This window comes from Perognathus longimembris, chromosome 5 (assembly GCF_023159225.1).
Source record: "Perognathus longimembris pacificus isolate PPM17 chromosome 5, ASM2315922v1, whole genome shotgun sequence".
Lineage (NCBI taxonomy): Eukaryota > Metazoa > Chordata > Mammalia > Rodentia > Heteromyidae > Perognathus > Perognathus longimembris.
The window spans coordinates 87888628-87910922 of NC_063165.1; the positions used below are offsets into that span (position 1 = coordinate 87888628).

Here is a 22295-nt window from a genome sequence, read left to right on the forward strand (position 1 = left end):
ACGTTCCAGGATAAGGAACTGTTAAGATGGCAGAGCTCAGCAGTTGCATAAGATTTAATACTTTATTATCAAAGGTTCAACTCCTCTTCTTTTTTTTAATTTTTTTATTTGTTTATTTATTGTACACAAATTTTTTGACAAGGTGTTGTGCAAAAAGAGTATAGTTACATAGTGTGTACATTTCTTGTGTTATCTTATGTCCTGTTTTTCTATCCCTTCTCTAGGTCAGGTAGACATATATACAAGATACAATGTATGAAGAACATATTCAGTATTCACAGACTTGGTCTCTACTGTCTCTCCGTCTCCCTTTCTTAACAGTCATATATCAGGGAGATCATGCCCCTTTGTTTTCTGTGTTCTAGGCTTGTCTCGCTCAACATTATTTGTTCGAGTTCTGACCATTTCCCTGCAAATAACGATATTTCACCATTCCTAATCGCTATGTAGTATTCCATTGTGTATAAGTACCATATTTTTTGGATCCATTCGTCTGTGGAGAGGCATCTGGGTTGTTTCCATATTTTGGCTATTGTGAATTGTGCCGCGATAAACATGGAAGTACAAATGTATTTTTGATATCTTGGGGTTTGTTGTTTAGGATAGATGCCTAGGAGTGGTATGGCCGGGTCATAGGGTAGGTCTATATTGAGCTTTTTGAGAAACCTCCATACTGTTCTCCAAAGTGGTTGTACTAATTTGCACTCCTACCAACAATGGAGAAGGGTTCCTCTTTCTCCGCACCCCCTCCAGCATCAACTCCTCTTCTTAACAGCATGTTTATTTTAAATTTCCTTGTATTTATTATTCCACTTTTATTAGCAATACCCTTCTTTTTTTTTGGCCAGTCCTGGGCCTTGGACTCAGGGCCTGAGCACCGTCCCTGGCTTCTTACCGCTCAAGGCCAGCACCCTGCCAACTGAACCACAGTGCCCCTTCTGGCCGTTTTCCATATATGTGGTGCTGGGGAATCGAACTGAGAGCTTCATGTGTAGGAGGCAAGCACTCTTGCCACTAGGCCATATTCCCAGCCCCAGCAATACCCTTCTTTGACCCTACTAGAACACAAGATCCTAGGCTATATACAATTACGAAAAGGTCCTAACATCGTAGGTCCATACAGTAGTTTTCAACCATTCGCCAATGCTATAAAACTGTCCATTAAAGAGCCTATACGCCCAGGCACTTCATCCTTAATTCTATTTTCAATTTTCCCTATTTTAGCATTATCACTAGCCCTATCCCTATGAATTCCCCCTCTAATACCACATCCTCTAAATAACATAAACATAGGATTTTTATTCATCTTAGCAGCATCAAGCATATCAGTATATTCAATTTTATGATCAGGCTGAGCATCCACTTCAAAATATGCTATATTTGGAGCATTATGAGCTATAGCTCAAACTATTTTATATGAAGTAAGCCTAGCAATCATCCTCCTATCAACAATACTACTATCTAGACTATTCTCAATATTATCCCTATCAATGTCTCAAGAATATAACTGAATAATTGTCCCAGCATGACCCCTAGCTATAATATGATTTATCTCCACACTAGCTGAAACAAACCGAGCTCCCTTTGACCTAACTGAAAGTGAATCTGAACTAGTTTCAGGCTTCAACGTTGAATATGACACAGGACCATTCGCCTTATTCTTTATGGCAGAATATATAAATATTATCCGAATAAATTCACTAACTGCTACTTTATTTTTTGGTTCAACCTACTCAACACTCAATACAGAAATGATAACTTCAAACCTAGTTGTAAAATTATTAATTTTAATTTCTTCGTTTCTATGGATCTGAGCATCATATCCACGTTTCCTATATGACCAACTTATGCGTCTTATATGAAAAAACTTCCTTCCCCTAACCCTAGCCCTATGTATGTGGCACATTTCACTACCTATATGTACGACGAGCATACCACCGCTAATATAGAAATATGTCTGACTAAAGAGTTATTTTGGTAGAGTAAAACATAAAGGTTATATTCCTTTTATTTCTAGAATTATAGGACTCGAACCCAACATAACTCAAAATTCTTCGTGCTACCTATTACACTAAATTCTAGTAAGGTCAGCTAATTAAAGGTCTCGGGCCCATAATCCGAAAATGTTGGTTTTAACCCCTCCCATACTAATTAATATTGTTGTATATTCACTAGTTATATTTACTATATAGGATCCATATTAGTTCTCACAACCTCACACTGAATATACATATTAATAGGACTTGAAATTAGCATACTAGCAATTATTCCTATAATAATTTACAACAGTAATCCACTTTTAAGAGAAGCCGCCACAAAATATTTCCTAGCACAAGCAACAGCATCAATAATCCTTATATACGATATCCTCAATAACCTTGATTGGACAATGAAACATAGTTGACCTTAAAGACAACCTATACCTATGTATACTAGCAATTGCCCTAGCCATAAAACTTGGATTAGCCCCATTCTACCTTTGAGTACCAGAAGTTACTCAAGGCATTCCATTATTCTCTGGTATAATCCTACTAACATGACAAAAACTGGCCCCAATCTCAATTATATACCAAATGGCCCATAACCTAAATACAAACATAATATTTATAGCTATATCAGCAATTCTTATTGGGGGCTGAGGAGTTCTTAATCAGACTCAAATACAAAAAAGCCTAGCATATTCATGCATCGCCCATGTAGGATGGATAGCAGCAATAACGATCTATAATCCCTCCGCAATAGCCTTTAATTTATTTACATCATATGTACAATTAACATGTTCATCGCCTTAGACTTTCTATCAGCTAATAACACTACATCTCTAACCATAGCTTGAGATTCTAGCCCATTAATTATGCTGGTCACACATATCATTAGGAGGACTACCCCCACTAACAGGATTTCTACCTAAATGGTTTATTATCAAAGAAATTGTCAAACAAAAATATTATAGCAAGTATATTTATAGCCATATCAGCCCTACTAAACCTTTACTTTTATCTTCGATGAATCTATTCATATGCCCTTACATTATTTCCCCTTCCAAATAAGAAATTCATATGATGACTAAATAATCACAAAAGCTTATGACCCATCCAACTCTTCTTTTTCTATCCTCATTTTCACTCCCCCTTTCCCCATTATTGTACTCAATATTCTAGAAATTAAGGTTAACCAAAGACCTTAAGTAAACACTGAAGTTTAATTTTTGTCTCTAAGGACTGCAGAACGAATAGTGCATCTTCTGGAAACAAACCAATCGCTTTTCTTAAGCTAAATCCTCACTAGATTGATAGGTATCAAAGCTACAAAATATTAGTTAACAGCTAAATACCCTAAATCATCTGGCTTCAATCTATTTCTCCCACCGAGAAAAAAGGCAGGAGAAGTCCCGGAAGGATTGAAGCTGTTCCTTTGAATTTGCAATTCAATATGAAATTTCACCTCAGGACTATGATAGAAAGGGGTCTACCCCCAGGCATTCTATCACTAACTATGGTCATTAATCATTGATTATTTTCAACAAATAAAGAAATTGGAACCCTATACTTTATATTCGGAGCATAAGCCGGAAGAGTAGGTGCAGGTTTATGCATCCTCATCCGCGCTGAGCTTGGTCAACCAGGAGCTCCATTAGGGGATGATCAAATCTACAATGTAGCTGTCACCACCACGCATTTGTTATAATTTTCCTTATACCAATTATGATTGGAGGGTTTGGAAACTGATTAGTCCCATTAATGATTGGAGCACCTGATATAGCATTTCCTCGTATGAATAGCATAAGCAATTCTATGATCTGAAAGTTCTTGAGAAGGCACTTTTATAGTTGTTTTAGTAGCTACAGACTTACCTGAAGAATAAAATAGAATGGGATTTCATTCCCCTTTTCATTTGAAAACTCTCCTTTTTTCCTCCCCTCCTCCACCTCTGCCCCACCTCCTCCATTTCTCCTCCTCCCCCTCCCTGCCTCCTCCTCTCCTGCTTCTCCTCTTTCTCCTCCCCACTCCCCTCCCTGCTCCTCCTTCCCCTCCCATCCTCCTCTTTTCTGTCTTTTCTGTTTTCTTTCTTTTTTCTCCAGACATTGTATTTGTATTTCTACTTTAGATTCGGCCGGTTTTGACCTCTCATCAGCCTACCAACTGTGGGGCTTATCTGAATTTGCCATCCTACCTTGCTCAATTTTATGATCTAAAAGTTCTTAAAATGGCACTTTTTAAGTTCTGTTTTAGTAGTTAGAGACTTAGCTGTAGAATACAACAAAATGTGATTTCATTTCCCTTTTCATTTGAAAAGTATTCTCCCCTCTTCTCCTTCTCCTCTCTGCCCCACCCCTGCCTCTACCGCCCCTGCTTCCGTCTTCTCCTCCTCCTCTCCACTCCTCCTCTTCTCTGTTTTCTCCCGACATTCTATGTTTGAGGCACTGTTAGCATTCATGATTCAAAACCCGTGTGGTTTAGAATGTGTCTTCTACGGCCTTCAGCAGTCCTAGGCATATTTTATCAGAGTCCTTGCCTTGCCATGCCTGATGGTGTGCTCCTGTTGCACACACATGTCAGGGTATGGGCAGGGACCTAGTGTTGTGTATCTCTGTGTAAACTTGGACACCCCTTAAGCGTGTTTGACAAAAGAAGGCCACTTACCTCCAAGGATGCAGAGCACTGTCTGGTAAGTCACCGAGTGGGTTGGGTGGGCTTCAGTTTAAGGAATTGGGTTGTCAGGCCCCTCCAATTGCCTTCAGCTGTTGTGGGGTTGTTTGATTAGAGTTCTTGCCCTGCCGTGCTTGATGGTCTGCTCTCACTGTGCCTAACTTGGGGTGACAATGGAGACTTGAATAAATGGTCAGCTGTGCTTTCACTGTGTTCATGCACCTGCTCTGCACACACATGTGAGGGTATGGGTGGGGAATCGAGTGCTGTGCATCTCTGTGTGTAAATGTTGGACACCCCTTAAGCATGTTTGACAAAACAAGGCCACCTACCTCCAAGGATGCAGAATACTGGTAAGTCACAGAGGTGGTTGGGTTGGGCTTTAGTTTAAGGAATTGGGTTGTTAGGTGTCTGGGGTCAGAGGAAGGGTTTTCAGGCTTTAGAGCTACTGTTTTCAGGGTTGGTATGATTGAGATTAGGGTTCAGGTGTAGGGTTGTCAATGTTAAGGATAGGGTTAAGGTTGAGCGTTGTTAAGGATACTCTGGGTGTGAATTACAATTAAGTTTTTAGTTATGCTGCAGAAAAACATCACATCATCACATCACAGCACCACATCATGGCATATTTTTTTTTTTGGCCAGTCCTGGGCCTTGAACTCAGGGCCTGAGCACTGTCCCTGGCTTCTTTTTGCTCTAGGCTAGCACTCTGCCACTTGAGCCACAGCGCCACTTTTGGCCATTTTCTGTATATGTGGTGCTGGGGAATCGAACCCAGGGCCTCATGTATACAAGGCAAGCACTCTTGTCACTAGGCCATATCCCCAGCCCCTCATTTCCCTTTTCATTTGAAAACTTTCCTCTTATCCTCCCCTCCTCTCCACCTCCGCCCCGCCCCCTCCTCCATTTCTCCTTCTCCTTGCCCTTCCTCTGCCTCCCCTTCTCTTCCTCCTGTTCCTCTTCCTCCTTCCCCCTCTCCTCTGTGCTCCTCCCTGCCCTGCCATTCTCCTCTTTTCTCATTCCTTTTTTCTCCAGACATTGTATTTGTATTTGTACATTAGACCCAGCCAGTTTTGAACTCTCAATCTTCTTGCCTCAGCCTACCAACTGTGGGGCTTAACTGAATTTGATACCCTACCTGGCTCAATTTTATGACCTAAAAGTTCTAGAAATGGCTCTTTTTTAGTTCTGTTTTAGTAGCAAGTGACTTAGCTGTAGAATAAAACACAGTGGGATTTCATTGTCTTTTTCATTTGAAAACTTCATTCTCTCTTCTTTACCTTCTCTTCTCCTTTTTTTTTTTTTTGGTATTCTCCTCTCCCCTCTCCTCTTCTCTGTCTTCTCTCTTTTGTGTTTTCTCCAGAGATTTTATGTTTGATGTACGTGTTAGTATTCATGATTCCAAGCCTGTATGGTTTATGGTTTAGAATGTGTGTCAGGCCACTCGGATGGCCTTCAGCTGTTGTGGGGTTGCCTGATCAGAGTGCTTGACCTACCATGCTTAATTGTGTGCTCTAGCTGCACATAACTTTGGGTGACAATGGAGACTTGAGTAAATGGTCAGCTGTGCTCTTACTGTTCATGCACCTGCTTTTAACAAATGTGAGGGTGTGGGTGGGGGATAGAGTGCTGTGTATCTCTGTGTGTACACTTTGACACTCCTTAAGCATGCTTGAGAGAAAAAGGCCACCTACCTCCAGGGATACAGAACACTGTCTAGTAAGTCATGGAGTGGGTTTGGGTTGGCCTTAGTTTAAGTAATTGGGTTGTCGGGTGTCTGTGGTTAGAGGTAAGGGTTGGAGTTCTTAGGGATACTTTTTTCAGTGTTGGTATGATTGAGATTAGGGTTCAGGTGTAGTGTTGTCGATGGTAAGGATAGGGTTAACTTTGGGTGTTGTTAAGGATACTCAGGGTCGGAGTTATAATTAAGTTTTTATTTATGCTGCAGAAAGATCCCATCCTTCCATCACATCACCACCTCACATCACATCACATCCTTGGATCATGTCACATCGTCACATCACTTCATGCTAACCTTACCTAAATGTGCCACGCTTCCTGGCTCAATTTGATGATCTAAAAGTTTTTGAAAAGGTACTTTTTTAGTTTTGTTTTAGTAGCTACAGACTTACCTGAACAATAAAATAGAATGGGATTTCATTCCCGTTTTCATTTGAAAACTGTCTCCTCCTCTTCCCCTCCCCTCCTCCTTTTCTGTTCCTCTTCCCCTTCCCTCCCTTCCCTGCTCCTTCCTCCCCTCCCATCCTCCTATTTTCTGTCTTTTTTCTTTCTTTTTTCTCCAGACATTGTATTTCTACATTAGACCGGACCAGTTTTGAAATCTCAATCTTCTTGTCTCAGCGTACCAACTGTGGGGTTTACCTGAATTTGGCTAAATTTTATGATCCAAAAGTTCTTCAAATGGCATTTTTTTTAGTTCTGTTTTAGTAGTTGGAGACTTAGCTTTAGAATAAAACAATGTGATTTCATTTCCCTTTTCCTTTGAAAACTTTATTCTCGGGTCTTGTCCTTCTCATCTCTGCCTCTGCCTTCTTCTCCCCTCCCCCACCTCCTCCGCTTCCGCCTTTGCCCCCTCCTCCTCCCCTCCACTCCTCCTCCCCTCCACTCCACTCCTCCTCCCCTCTACTCCTCCTCTGTTTTCTCCAGACATTCTATGTTTGAGGCCCATGTTAGTATTCATTATTCAAACCTGTGTGGTTTAGAATGTGTCTGACAGCCTTCAGCTGTTGTTGGCGTTCTTTGATCAGTGCTTGCTCATCATGGCTGATGGTGTGCTCCCTCTGTACACACATGTGAGTGTTCAGCCAGGGACCGAGTGCTGTGTATCTCTGTTTAAACTTGGACACCCCTTAAGCATGCATGACAAAAGAAGGCCACCTACGTCCAAGGATGTAGAATACTGTCTGGTAAGTCACGGAGTGGGTTGGGGTTGAGCTATAGTTTAGGGAATTGGGCTATTAGGTGTCTGGGGTTAGTGGTAGGTGTTTTCAGTTCTTAGAGCTACTGTTTTCAGGGTTGGTATGATTGAGATTAGTGTTCAGGTATAGGGTTGTCGATGTTACGGATATGGGTAAGGCTGGGTGTTTTTACAGATACTCAGGGTGTGAATTACAATTTTTAGTTACGCTTCAGAAAATTACAGTACATCCTCACATTACATCACATAATTTCACATCATCAACGCACATTAACACGCCATGGTTTATCATCTTGTCATGACATGTCACACCCTCACTTATCACATCACACCATGTCATCATATCACATCCCATCATCACATCACGTTATACCATCACTTCATATCACCAGAACACGTCACATCATATCATGTCACCAAGTCACAGGACTCCATCACATCATCATGACATCATTTCTCATATCAAATCACATCTTCACATAACACTATCACATCAGATCCTCAAATCACATCATATCATCACATCACACCATCATATCTTGTCACATTACATCACATCACATCACGTCACATCACACCAACACATTCGGTCACTTCATATCATCACAACCCATGATATCATTCCACTTGTCACTTGAAAACTGCCTCTTTCCTCTCCGCTCCATCCTCCCCTCCCCTGCTTTCCCACTCTACCCTTCCTCTCCCCCTCTCCTCCTGCCACTCCCCCCTCTCTCCTCCTCTACTCTTTCCCCTCCTCCCATCTCCTTCCTCCCTTCCTCTCCCCTCTCCTCCCCCTCCTCCATTCATCCATCTCCTCCTCTTCTACGTCTTCCCATCCTTCTATTTTGTATCTTTTCTCTTTCTTTTCTTTTTCCTCCAGATTGTATTTCCACACTAGGGCAGACCTGTTTTGAACTCTCAATCTTCCTGCCTCAGTCTACCAACTGTGGTGCTTACCTGAATTTGCCACCTTACCTGGCTCAATTTTAAGTAACAAGAGATTTACCTGTAGGACAAAGTAGAATGGGATTTCATTCCCCTTTTCATTTGAATACTTTATTCTCTCCTTTCCTCCTCTCCTCTTATGTCCCTGCCTCCTTCACCCCCTCCCCTCCTTCTCTTCTCTTTTTTCTCCTCTTTTTATCCAGACATGTTTGCGGTACATGTTACTATTGATGATTCCAAACCCATGTGTTTTAGAATGTGTGCCAGGCCACTCCAATGTCATTCATCAGTTGTGGTGTTGTTTGATCAGAGTCCTTGCTCTACCACGTTTGATTGTGTGCTCCTGTTGCGCCTAACTTTGTTTGATAATGGAGATTTGAATAAATGGTCAGCTGTGCTTTCACTGTGTTTATGTACCTGCTCTGCCTACACATCTGAGGGTATGGGTGGGGAATTGAGTGCTTTGTGTCTCTGTGTGTAAACTTGGACACCCCTTAAGCATGTTTGACAAAACAAGACCAACTACCTCCAGGGATGCAGAACATTGTCTGGTAAGTCACGGAATGGTTGGAGTAGGGCTTTAGTTTAAGGAATTGGGTTGTTGCCTGGGGTTAGAGGTGGAGGTTTCAGGGTTTACGGCTGTTTTCAGGATTGGTATGATTGAGAGTAGGGTTCAGGTATAGGGTTGTCGATGTCCAGGATAGGGTTAAGGCAATGTCAAGGATACTTGGTTTGAATTCTAATTTTTAGTTATGCTGTAGAAAAGTAGATTACATCCCCGCATTATGTCACATAATTACACGTCACATAATCACAGCACGTCATCACATCATCATTTCACATCACATCATCACTTTACATCACCATATCCCATCACATCACTATATCCGATCATATCACCAGATCACACCACATCACCAGATCACTTCACATCATCTTGTCACATCATCACAACACATCACATCATTCCCCTTTTCACTTGAAAACTGCCTCTCTCCTCTCCGCTCCTTCCTTTCCTCTCCCTCTCCTCCCAGTCCTCCGCCTCCATTCCTCCTCCTCCTCTCACATTCTTTTTATATTTTTTCTCTTTCTTTTCTTTTTCCTCCAGACATTGTATTTCTACATAAGACCAGGCCAGTTTTGAACCCTCAATCTTTCATCCTCAGCCTATCAACGGTGGGTCTTACATGAATGTGCAGCCTACCTGTATCCATTTTATGATCTAAAATGTTCTGAAAAGGTGCTTTTTTAGTTCCGTTTTAGTAGCAAGAGATTTACTTGTAGAGTAAAATAGAATATGATTTCATTCCCCTTTTCATTTGAAAACTTTGCTCTCTCCTCACCACCTCCTCCACCCCGGCCTCCTTCACCCCGGCCTCCTCCAGTTTCTCATCTCCGCTCCTTGTCTTCTCTCTTATTTGCAGACATTTTATGTTTGCGGTACATGTTAGCATTCATGCTTCCAAACTCATGTGGTTTAGAATGTGTGCCAGGCCACTCTGATGGTCTTCAGTTGTTGTGTGGTTGTTTGATCATAGTCCTTGCCCTGCCGTGCTTGATGGTGTGCTCTGGCTGTGTCTAACTTTGGTTGCCAATGGCGACTTGAAAAAGTGTTCAGCTGTGCTTTCACTGTGTTCATGGACCTGCTATGCCCACACATGTGAGGATATGGGTAGGGGATGGAGTGCTGTGTAATCTCTGTGTGTAATGTTGGACACACCTAAAGCATGCGTGACAAAAGAAGGACACCTACCTCCAAGGATGCAGAGCACTGTCTGGTAAGTCACGGAGTGGGTTGGGTTGGGCTTTATTTTTCGGAATTGGGTTGTTAGGTGTCTGTGGTTAGAGGTAGGGGTTATGCTGCAGAAAAACAGATCACATCATCCCATCACATTACCACATCATGGCACATCCTCAAAGCACATCACATCCTCAGATCACGCCACATCAGCACATCAGGCCAACCGTTCCTGAATGTGCTACCCTACCTGGCTCAATTTTTTGACCTAAAAGTTCTTGAAATAGCACTTTTTTTGTTCTGTTTTAGTATCTAGAGACACCTGAAGAATAAAATGGAATGGGATTTTAGTACCCTTTTCATATGAAAACTTTGTCTTCTTTAAGGTATTGGTTTTTTAGGTGTCTGGGGTTAATAGTTCTTAGAGCTACTGTTTTCAGGGTTATGATTGTGATTAGGGTTTTGGTGTATGGTTGTCGATTTTAAGGACAGGGTTAAGTTGGGTGTTGTTTAGGATACTCAGGGTGTGAATTACAATTAAGTTTTTAGTTATGCTGCAGAAAAACATCACATCAAGTCATCACGTCATGTCACATTATCACATCACATCACGCCAACCTTATCTGAATTTGCCACCCTACCTGGCTCAATTTTATGATCTAAAAGTTCTTGAAAAGGCACTTTTTTAGTTCCGTTTTGGTAGCTACAGACTTACCTGTATAATAAAACAGAATTGGATTTAATTCCCCTTTTCATTTGAAAACTGTATTCTCTCTTCTTCTCCTCTTCTCCTTTCCTTTTGTCCTCTCCCCTCCCCTCCGTCTCTCCTTTCCTTCTCTTCTCTGTTTTCTCCATACATTATATGTCTGAGGTACTTGTTAGTTTGAATGATTCCAAACCCATATGTTTTAGAATGTGTGTCAGGCCACTCCGATGGCCTTCAGCAGTTATGGGGTTTCTTGATCAGAGTGCCTGACCTAGTATGTTTGATGTTGTGCTCCCTCTGTACACAACTTTGGGTGACAATGGAGACCTGAGTAAATTGTCAGCTGTGCTTTTACTGTGTTCACGCACCTGCTATGCCTACAAACGAGAGGGTATGGGTGGGGGATTGAGTGCTGTTTATCTCTATTTGTAAATTTTGACACACCTTAAGCATGCTTGACAAAAGAAGGCCACCTACCTACAAGGATGCAGAACACTGTTAAGTCACAGAGTGTATTGGGGTTGGGGTTTTCTGTAAGGAATTGGGTTGTTAAGTGTCTGGGGTTAGAGGTAGGGGTTTCAGGTCTTAGGGTTACTCTTTTCAGGATTGGTATGATTGAGATTAGGGTTCAGGTGTAGGGCTGTCGATGTTAAGGATAGTGTTAAGGTTGCGTGTTGTTAAGGATACTCGTGAATTACAATTTTTATTCATGTTGCTGTAAATTAGATTACATATGTCACGTCACACCATCACATCATTTCACAACCTCCACTCATCACAACACATCACTTCTCATCAAACCTTTAAATATCACAGCACGTGACATCCTCACATTACATCATATATCACATCATCTCATCACATCATCATTTCACATCAGATCACATCATGTCACACCATCACTTCATTTCATCAGATCAAGTCACATCATCACATCACATCCCCAAGCCACAGTACTCCCTCACATCATATGACATCACATATCATCGTCATATAATGTCACATCTCAACATCACACTATCACATCACATCCTCAAATCATGTCACAACACATCATATAACAGTATAATACGTCACATCTTCATAATACACTATCATATCTTGTCACCTCACATCACACCATCACGTCAGGTCACATCATATCCTCCATCATCATAATACATCACATCATTCCCCTTGTCACTTGAAAACTGCCTCTGTCCTCTCTGCTCCCTCCTCCCCTCCCCTGCTCTCTCATTCCGCTCCCTTCCTCTCCCCGTCTCCTCTCTCTCCTCTTCCCCCCTCCTCCCCTCTCCCCCCTTCTCCATTCCTCCTCTTCCTCCTCTCCCATCCTTTTCTTTTCTATCTTCTCTCTTTATTTTCTTTTTCCTCCATGCGATGCATTTCTACATTAGACCGGGGGTGGGGTCTGAATTATTAATCTTCCTGCCTCTGCCTACCAACTGTGGAGCTTACCTGAATTTGCCACCCTACCTGGCTCAAATTATGATTTAAAAGTTCTTGAAAAGCCAGTTTTTTAGTTATGTTTCAGTAGCAAGAAACTTATAGAATAAAATAGAATGTGGATTTCATTCCCCTTTTCATTTGGAAACTGTATTCTCTCCTCTCCGCCTTCGACTCCTTTTCTTCTTCCTCCTCTCTGCTCGTTGTCTTCTCTCTTTTCTTCAGATGTTTTATGCTGTGGTACATGTTTGCATTCATGATTCCAAGTCCGTGTGGTTCATAATGTGTGTCAGGCCAATCCGATGGCCATCAGCAGTTGTGGAGTTGTGGGTGTTGTTGGTCAGAGTCTTTGACGTACCATCCCTGATGGTGTGCTCCTGCTGTGCCTAACTTTGGGTGACAATGTAGACTTGAAAAAATGGTCAGCTGTGATTTCACTGTGTTCATGCACCTGCTCTGCATACACATGTTAGAGTATGGGTGGGGGATTGAGTGCTATGTATCTGTGTGTAAACTTGGAAACCCTTAAGCATGTTTGAGAAAACAAGGCCACCTACCTCCAAGGATGTAGAACACTGTTAAGCAATGGAGTGGGTTTGGTTTTAGTTTAAGTACTTGGGTTAGTGTCTGGGGTTAGAGGTAACGGTTGGCATTCTTAGGACTACTTTTTTCAGGGTTGGTATGATTGATATGAGTGTTCAGGTGTAGGATTGTTGATATTAAGGATAGGGTTAAGGTTTGGTGTTAAGGATACTCAGGTTTGAATTACAATAAAGTTTTTGGTTATGCTTCAGAAAGATCACACCATCCCTTCACCTGACCACATAACATTTTCATATCACATCACATCCTCAGAACATGCCACTTCATCACATCACGTCAACCTTACCTAAATGTACTACCCTACTTGGTTCAATTTTATGATCTAAAATTTAGTTCTTGTTTTTTTTTTTTTTTTGGCCAGTCCTGGGCCTTGGACTCAGGGCCTGAGCACTGTCCCTGGCTTCCTTTTGCTCAAGGCTAGCACTCTGCCACTTGAGCCACAGCGCCACTTCTGGCCGTTTTCTGTATATGTGGTGCTGGGGAATCGAACCCAGGGCCTCATGTATACGAGGCAGGCTCTCTTGCCACTAGGCCATATTCCCAGCCCTAAAATTTAGTTCTTGAAAAGGCAGTTCTTTAGTTCTTTTTTAGTTGCAAGAGACCTATAGAATAAAATAGTATGGTATTTCATGCCCCTTTTCATTTGAAACCTTTATTCTCTCTCCTTTTCCTTCTCTTCTCCTGTCCTTTTCTCCTATCCTCCCCTCCCCCCTCCTCTCCTACTCTGTTTTGTCCAGACATTTTATGTTTGAGGTATATGTTAGTATTCATGATTACAAACAGAATGTTTCACAATGTTTGTCAGGCCACTTCAATGGCCTTCAGCTGTTGTGGGGTTGTTTGATTAGAGTGCTTGACTTACAATGTTTGATGGTGTGCCTCCCGCTGTACCTAACTTTGGCTGACAATGGAGATTTCAGTAAATGGTTAGCTGTGCTTTCACTGTGTTTATGTACCTGCTATGCCCACACATGTTAGGGTATGGGTGGGGGAATCAAGTGCTTTGTATCTCTGTGTGTAAACTTGGACACTCCTTAAGCATGCTTGAGAGAAGAAGGTCACCTACCTCCAGGGATACAGAACACTGTCTAGTAAGTCATGGAGTGGGTTGGGGTTTTCTGGGTTATCATTGAGATTAGGGTTCAGGTATGGGGTTGTCGATGTTAAGGATAGGGTTTAGGTTGGGTGTTACTAAGGATACTCGGTGGAATTACAGTTTTTGGCTATGCTTTAGAAAATTAGATTAAATCTTCACATCAAATCATCACATCACCACACAACGCACCGCCTCACAACACATTATAACATCATATAATTACACATGTCACATAATCACACCACATTATCACATCACACCATCACTTCACATAACCAGATCAGGTCACATCATCAAGTCTTGTCACCAAGTCACAGGACTCCATCACATCATCATGACATCACATCACGTCATAACAAGTCACATCTTCACAACACATCCTTACATCATGTGACATCATAACACATCACATTCCCCTTTTCACTTGAAAACTGCCTCTCTCCTATCAGCTCCTTCCCTACCTCCCTTGCTCTCCCATTCCCCTCCCTTCCTCTACCCCTCTCCTCCCCCTCCTCCGTTTCTCCTCCTTCTCCCCCTCCCTTCCCATCCTTCTCCTTTGTCTTTTCTCTTTCCTCTAGACATTGAATTTCTACATTAGACCAGGCCCCTCAATCTTGTCTCAGCCTACCAACTCTGGGGCTTACCTGAATTTGCCACCTTGCCTGGCTCAATTTTATTCTCTAAAAGGTACTGAAAAGGCGCTTTTTTAGTCCTGTTTTAGTACCAAGCCTTAACCAGAAGATGGAAAGAGAATGGGGTTTCATTCCCCATTTCATTTGAAAACTTTATTCTCTTCTCTCCTCTCCGCTGCCGTTACCCCCTCATCTGCCCCCGCCCCCTTCACCCCCACCTCCTCCACCTCCTCCACTTCCTCCCCTCCTTCTCTTGTCTTGTTTTCTGCAGACATTTTATGTTTGCGTTATATGTTACCATTCATGGTTTAGAGTGTGTGTCAAGCCACTCCGATGGCCTTCTGCTGTTGTGAGGTTGTTAGATCAGAGTCCTTGATCTACAATATCTGACGGTGTGTTCCCGCTGCGCCTAAGTTTGGGTGATAATGGAGACTTGAATAAATAGTCATCTTTGTTTTCACTGTGTTCATGCTCCTGCTCTGCACACACATCTGAGTGTATGGGTGGGGGATCGAGTGCTGTGTGTCTGTGTGTAAACTTGGACTCCCCTTAAGCATGTTTGACAAAACAAGGCCACCTCCCTCCAGGATGTGGAACACTAATAAGCATTGGAGTGGATTGGGCTTTAGTTTAAGGAATTGGGTTGTTAGGTGTGTGGTGTGTTCTTAGGACTACTGTTTCCAGGTTTAGTATGATTGAGATTAGGGTTCAGGTGTAGGATTGTCGATATTAAGGATAGGGTTAAGGTTGGGTGATGTTTAGGATACTCAGGGTGTGAATTACAGTTTTTATTCCTGCTGCAGAATATTAGATTACATCCTCATATCATGTCAAATCATCACATCATTTTATATCCTCCATCACTTCAACACATCATTTCTCATAATTCTTTTCATATCACAATATGTCACATTCTCCACATTACATCATATCATTCCACATCATCCCCACACATCATCGTATCCTGTCACATCCCAACACATTAAACCATCACATCACGTCAACAAGCCACAGGACTTCCTCACATCATATGACATCACATCACATCTTCATATAAAGTCACATCTTCACATCATACTATTACATCCTCAAATCATGTCACAATTCATCACGTCTCAATATATCACGTCACGTCGTCACATCACACCATCCCACATGTCACATCATATCAATCTCAATACATCACATCATTCCCCTTGTCACTTGAAAGCTGCCTCTGTCCTCTCTGCTCCCTCCTCCCCTCCCCTGCTCTCCAATTCCCCTCCCTTCTTCTCCCCATCTCCTCTCCCTCCTCCATTCTCCTCTTCCTCCTTCATTCCTCCTCTTCCTCCTATTGTCTCAGCTTTCTCTTTTCTCTTTTCTCTTTCTTCTAGACATTGTATTTCTACATTAGACCCAGGTGGGTTCTGTACTCTCAATCTTCCTGCCTACCAACTGTGGAGCTTACCTGAATTTGCCACCCTACCTTGCTCAATTTGTGATTCAAAAGTTCTTGAACAGGCAGTTTTTTAGTTCTGTTTTAGTAGTTAGAGACTTAGCTGTAGAATACAACAAAATGTGATTTCATTTCCCTTTTCATTTGTAAGGTATTCTCCCCTCTTCTCCTTCTCCTCTCCTCCCCGCCCCCGCCTCTACGGCCCCTGCTTCCGTTTCCTCCTCCTCTCCTCTATTTTCTCCGGACATTCTATGTTTATTCTATAGAATAAAATAGAATGTGATTTCATTCCCCTTTTCATTTGGAAACTGTATTTTCTCCTCCCTGCCTCTCACACCTTATCCTCTTCCTCCCCTCCGCTCCTTCTCTTCTTTCTTTTCTCCAGACGTTTTATGCTTGTGGTATATGTTTGCATTCATGATTCCAAGTCCGTGTGGTTCATAATGTGTGTCAGGCCAATCCGATGGCCATCAGCATTTGTGGAGTTGGCGGGGGGGTTGTTGATCAGAATCTTTGACTTACCATGTCTGATGGTGTGCTCCTGCCGCGCCTAACTTTGGGTGGCAGTGGAGACTTGAAAAAATGGTCAGCTGTGCTTTCACTGTGTTCATGCACCTGCTCTGCATACACATGTTAGAGTATGGGTGGGGATTGAGTGCTATGTATCTGTGTGTAAACTTGGAAACCCCTTAAGCATGTTTGAGAAAACAAGGCCACCTACCTCCAAGGATGTAGAACACTGTTAAGCAATGGAGTGGGTTTGGTTTTAGTTTAAGTACTTGGGTTAGTGTCTGGGGTTAGAGGTAACGGTTGGCATTCTTAGGACTACTTTTTTCAGGGTTGGTATGATTGATATGAGTGTTCAGGTGTAGGATTGTTGATATTAAGGATAGGGTTAAGGTTTGGTGTTGTTAAGGATACTCAGGTGTGAATTACAATTAAGTTCTTGGTTATGCTGCAGAAAGACCACATCATCCCGTCACCTGACCACATAACATCATCATATCACCTCACATACTCAGATCACGCTACGTCATCACATCACGTCAACGTTACCTGAATGTGCTGCCCTACTTTAATTTTATGACCTAAAATTTAGTTCTTGAAAAGGCACTTCTTTAGTTCTGTTTTAGTAGCAAGGGACCTATAGAATAAAATAGTATGGGATTTCATGCCCCTTTTCATTCTTCCCCCTATTTTCCTGTCATTTTATCCTATCCTCCCTTCCAAACCTGTATGGTTCACAATGTTAGGCCACTTCGATGGCCTTCAGCTGTTGTGGGGTTGCTTGATCAGAGTGCTTGACTTACCATGTTTGATGGTGTGCTCTCGCTGTACCTATGTTTGGCTGACAATGGAGATTTCAGTAAATGGTCAGTTGTGCTTTTACTGTGTTCATGTACCTGCTATGCCCACACATGTTAGGGTATGGGTGGGGGATCCAGTGCTTTGTATCTCTGTGTGTAAACTTGGACACTCCTTAAGCATGCTTGAGAGAAGAAGGCCACCTACCTCCAGGGATACAGAACACTGTCTAGTAAGTCATGGAGTGTGTTGTGGTTTTCAGGGTTGGTATGATTGAGATTAGGGTTCAGGTATGGGGTTGTCAATGTTAGGGATAGGGTTTAGGTTGGGTATTATTAAGGATACTCAGTGGAAATATAAGTTTTAGTTATGCTGCAGTAAATTAGATTACATCCTAACATCACATCACCACATCACCACATCAACGCATCACCTCACAATACATTATTATATAATTACACATGTCACATAATCACACCACATTATCACATCACACCATCACTTCACATAACCAGATCACGTCACATCATCAAGTCATGTTACCAACTCTCAGGACTCCATCACATCATCATGACATCCCACATATGAAGTCACATCTTCACAACACATCCTTACATCACTTGACATAATCAGAACACATCATATTCCCTTTTTCACTTGAAAACTTCCTTTCTCCTATCATTTCCTTACCTCCCCTGCTCTCCCATTCCCCTCCCTTTTTCTACCACTCTCCTCCCCCTCCTCCATCTCTTCTCCTCCTCCCCCTCCCTTCCCATCTTTCTGTTTTCTGTCTTTTCTCTTTTCTTTTTCCTCTAGCCATTGTATTTTTACATTAGACCAGGCCTCTCAATCTTCCTGCCTCAGCCTAGCAACTCTGGGCCTTACCTGAATTTGCCACCTGCCTGGCTTAATTTTATTATCTAAAAGGTCATGAAATGGCGCTTTTTTAGTTCTGTTTTAGTACCAAGACTTAACCGGAAGAATGAAATAAAATGGGATTTCATTCCCCATTTCATTTGAGAAGTTTATTGTCTCCTCTCTGCTGCTGCTCCCTCCTCATCTGCCCCGCCCCCTTCAACCCCACCTCCTCCACTTCCTCCCCTCCACTCCTTCTCTTGTCTTGTTTTTTCCAGACATTTTATGTTTGAGTTACATGTTAGTATTCATGGTTTAGAGTGTGTGAAGCCACTCCGATCGCCATCAGCTATTGTGAGGTTGTTTGATCCGAGTCCTTGATATAGTATATGTTATGGTGTGTGGCTGCTTCGCCTAAGTTTGGGTGATAATGGAGACTTGAATAAATGGTCATCTGTGTTTTCACTCTGTTCATGCAACTGCTCTGCACACACATGTGAGGGCATGGGTGGGGGATCGAGTGCTGTGTGTCTGTGTAAACGTGGACACCCCTTAAGCTTGTTTGACAAAATAAGGACACCTTCCTCCAGGATGTAGAACACTGGTAAGCAATGGAGTGGGTTGGGCTTTAGTTTAAGGAATTGGGTTGTTCGGTGTGTGGTGTGTTCTTAGGACTACTGTTTTCAGGTTTGGTATGATTGAGATTAGGGTCAGGTGTAGGATTGTCGGTATTAAGGATTGGGTTAAGCTTGGGTGTTGTTAAGGATACTCAGGGTGTGAATTACAATTTTTATTCATGCTGCAGAATATTAGATTATATCCTCATATTATGTCACATCATCACATTTCACATCCTTCATCACATCAAGACATCATTTCTCATCTTTCTTTTTCATATCACAATACGTCACATCCTCCCATTACATCATATCGTTACATATCATCCCCACACATCATCATATCACGCCACACTACGTCACATCACACCATCACATCACGTCAACAAGCCGCAGGACTCCCTCACATCACATCTTCATATAAAGTCACATGTTCACATCACACTATCACATCCTCAAATCATGTCACATCACATCATATCTCAATATATCACGTCACATCGTCAAATCACACCATCATATCTTGCTATGTAATATCACACCATCCCACAGGTCATCACAATCATACCACATCACCCCCCTTCATATCATCAATCACAATACATCACATCATTCCCCTTGTCACTTGAAAACTGCCTCTGTCCTCTCTGCTCCCTCGTCCCCTCCCCTGCTCTCCCATTCCCCTTCCTTCCTCTCCCCATCTCCTTTCCCTCCTCTTCCCCCTCTTCGCCCTCCTTCATTCTCCTCTTCCTCCTCCATTTCTCCTTTTCCTATTTTTCAATCTTTCTCTTTCCTATCTTTTCTCTTTCTTTTCTTTTTCCTCTAGACATTGTATTTCTACATTAGATCCAGGGGGGTTCTGTACTCTCAATCTTCCTGCCTCTGCCTACCAACTGTGGAGCTTACCTGAATTTGCCTCCCTACCTGGCTCAATTTATGATTTAAAAGTTCTTGAAAAGGCACTTTTTTAGTTCTGTTTTAGTAGCAAGAGACCTATAGAATAAAATAGTATCGATTTCATGCCCCTTTTCATTTGAAAACTTTATTCTCTCTCCACTTTTCCTGTCCTTTTCTCCTATCCTCCCCTCCCCCTCTCCTCTCCTCTACTTTGTTTTGTCCAGACATTTTATGTTTGACGTACATGTTAGTATTCATGATTCCAAACAGAATGGCTCACAATGTTTGTCAGGGCACTTGGATGGCCTTCAGTTGTTGTGGGGTTGCTTGATTAGAGTGCTTGACTTACCATGTTTGATGGTGTGCTCCCGCTGTAACTAACTTTGGCTGACAATGGAGATTTCAGTAAATGGTCAGTTGTGATTTTACTGTGTTCATGTACCTGCTATGCCCATACATATGAGGGTATGGGTGGGGGATCAAGTTCTTTGTATCTGTGTGTAAAGCTGGACACTTCTTAAGCATGCTTGAGAGAAGGCCAGCTACCTCCAGGGATACAGAACACTATGAAGTCATGGAGTACATTGGGGTTTTCAGGGTTGGTATGATTGAGATTAGGGTTCAGGTATGGGGTTGTCGATGTTAAGGATAGGGTTTAGGTTGGGTGTTATTAAGTATACTCGGAATTACAAGCATTAGTTATGCTGCAGAAAATTGGATTACATCCTCACATCATCACGTCATCACATCAACGCATCGCCTCACAACACACTATCACATCACATCACAACACACTACACATGTCACATCACACCACATTATCACATCCCACCGTCACTTCACATAACCAGATCAGGTCACATCATCAAGTCATGTCACCAACTCTCAGGTCTTCATCACATCATCATGAAATCACATCATATGAAGTTACATCTTCACAACACATCCTTACATAACGTGACATCATCAGAACACATCACATTCCCTTTTTCATTTGAAAACCGCCTCTCTCCTATCAGCTCCTTCCCTACTTCCTCTGCTGTCCCATTCCTGTCCCTTCATCTACCCCTCTCCTTCCCCTCCGTCTCTCTTCCCCCTCCCCCTCCCTTCCCATCCTTCTCTTTTCTGTCTGTTGTTTTTCTTTTCTTTGTCCTTTATGCATTGTATTTCTACAATAGACCAAGGCCTCTTAATCTTCCTGACTCAGCCTACCAACTCTGGGGCTTACCTGAATTTGCCACCTTGTCTGGCTCTAATTTCTGAATTTTTCTAAAAGGTCCCGAAAAGGCACTTTGTTAGTTCTGTTTCAGTACCAAGACTTACCTGTAGAATGAAATAGAGTGGGATTTCATTCCACATTTCATTTGCAAACTTTATTTTGTCCTGTCCTCTCTGCCGCCGCTCTCTTATTTCTTCACCCCCGCATCCTCCACTTCCTCCCCTCATTCTCTTGTCTTGTTTTCTCCAGACATTTTATGTTTGAGTTACATGTTAGCATTCATTGTTTAGAGTGTGTGAAGCCACTCCGATGGCCTTCAGGTGTTGTTAGGTTGTTTGATCAGAGTCCTTTACCTACAATATCTGATTGTGTGTTCCCGCTTCACCTATGTTTGGGTTGTTAGGTGTTTGGGGTGTTCTTAGGACTGTTTTCAGGTTTGGTATTATTGAGGTTAGGGTACAGGTGTAGGATTGTCGATATTAAGGATTGGGTTAAGGTTGGGTGTTAAGGATACTCAGGGCGTGAATTACAATTTGTATTCATGCTGCAGAATATTAGATTACATCCTCATAACATGTCACATCATCACACCATTTCACATCCTCCATCACCAACACACCAACACGGAGTGGGTTCGGTTGTGCTTTAACGAATTTGGTCGTTAGGTATCTGTGGTTAGAGGTTGGGATTTTTGGTCATCAGGCTACTTTTTCAGTGTTGGTATTATTGCGATTATGGCTCATTTATGTGGTTGTTGATATTAAGGTTATGGTTAAGGTGTTAAGGATACTTTGTGTGAATTACAATTTTTATGCTGCAGAGAATTAGATTACATCCTCACTTCACTCACCACATCAAATTGCATTGCGTTACATCACATCTTCACATAATTACAGTTGTTACATCGTCACATCACATATCACTATCACTTCATATCAGATCACTTCACATGAGCAAATTATGTCCCATCATCACATCATGTTACCAACTGATAGGATTCCATCATGTCATCATGATATCATATAACATATCAAGTCACTTCTCTACCTTTTCAAATTATGACACATCACAACACATCACATCATTCCCCTTTTCACTTGAAAACTGCTTGTCTCCTCTCAGTTTCCTCCACCTTCCCCTTTTTCCCACTCTCCTCCTTTCCTTTACCCCTCTCCTCCCCCTTTTGTGCCTCCACTCCTCATTCTCCCTTCCCATCCTTC

General features: G+C 42.2%; 1 long non-coding RNA gene across 1 annotated transcript; it reads right to left on the reverse strand.

Moving 5' to 3' along the window:
* Nucleotides 1-2305: 2305 nt before the first annotated feature.
* LOC125351359 lies at nucleotides 2306-20747 on the reverse strand. The gene is made up of 3 exons (XR_007210937.1): nucleotides 20736-20747; nucleotides 20371-20372; nucleotides 2306-2377 (listed from the first exon to the last, which is right to left on the reverse strand). It is a non-coding gene; the product is annotated as an uncharacterized LOC125351359 (long non-coding RNA).
* Between the last annotated feature and the right edge of the window lie 1548 nt (nucleotides 20748-22295).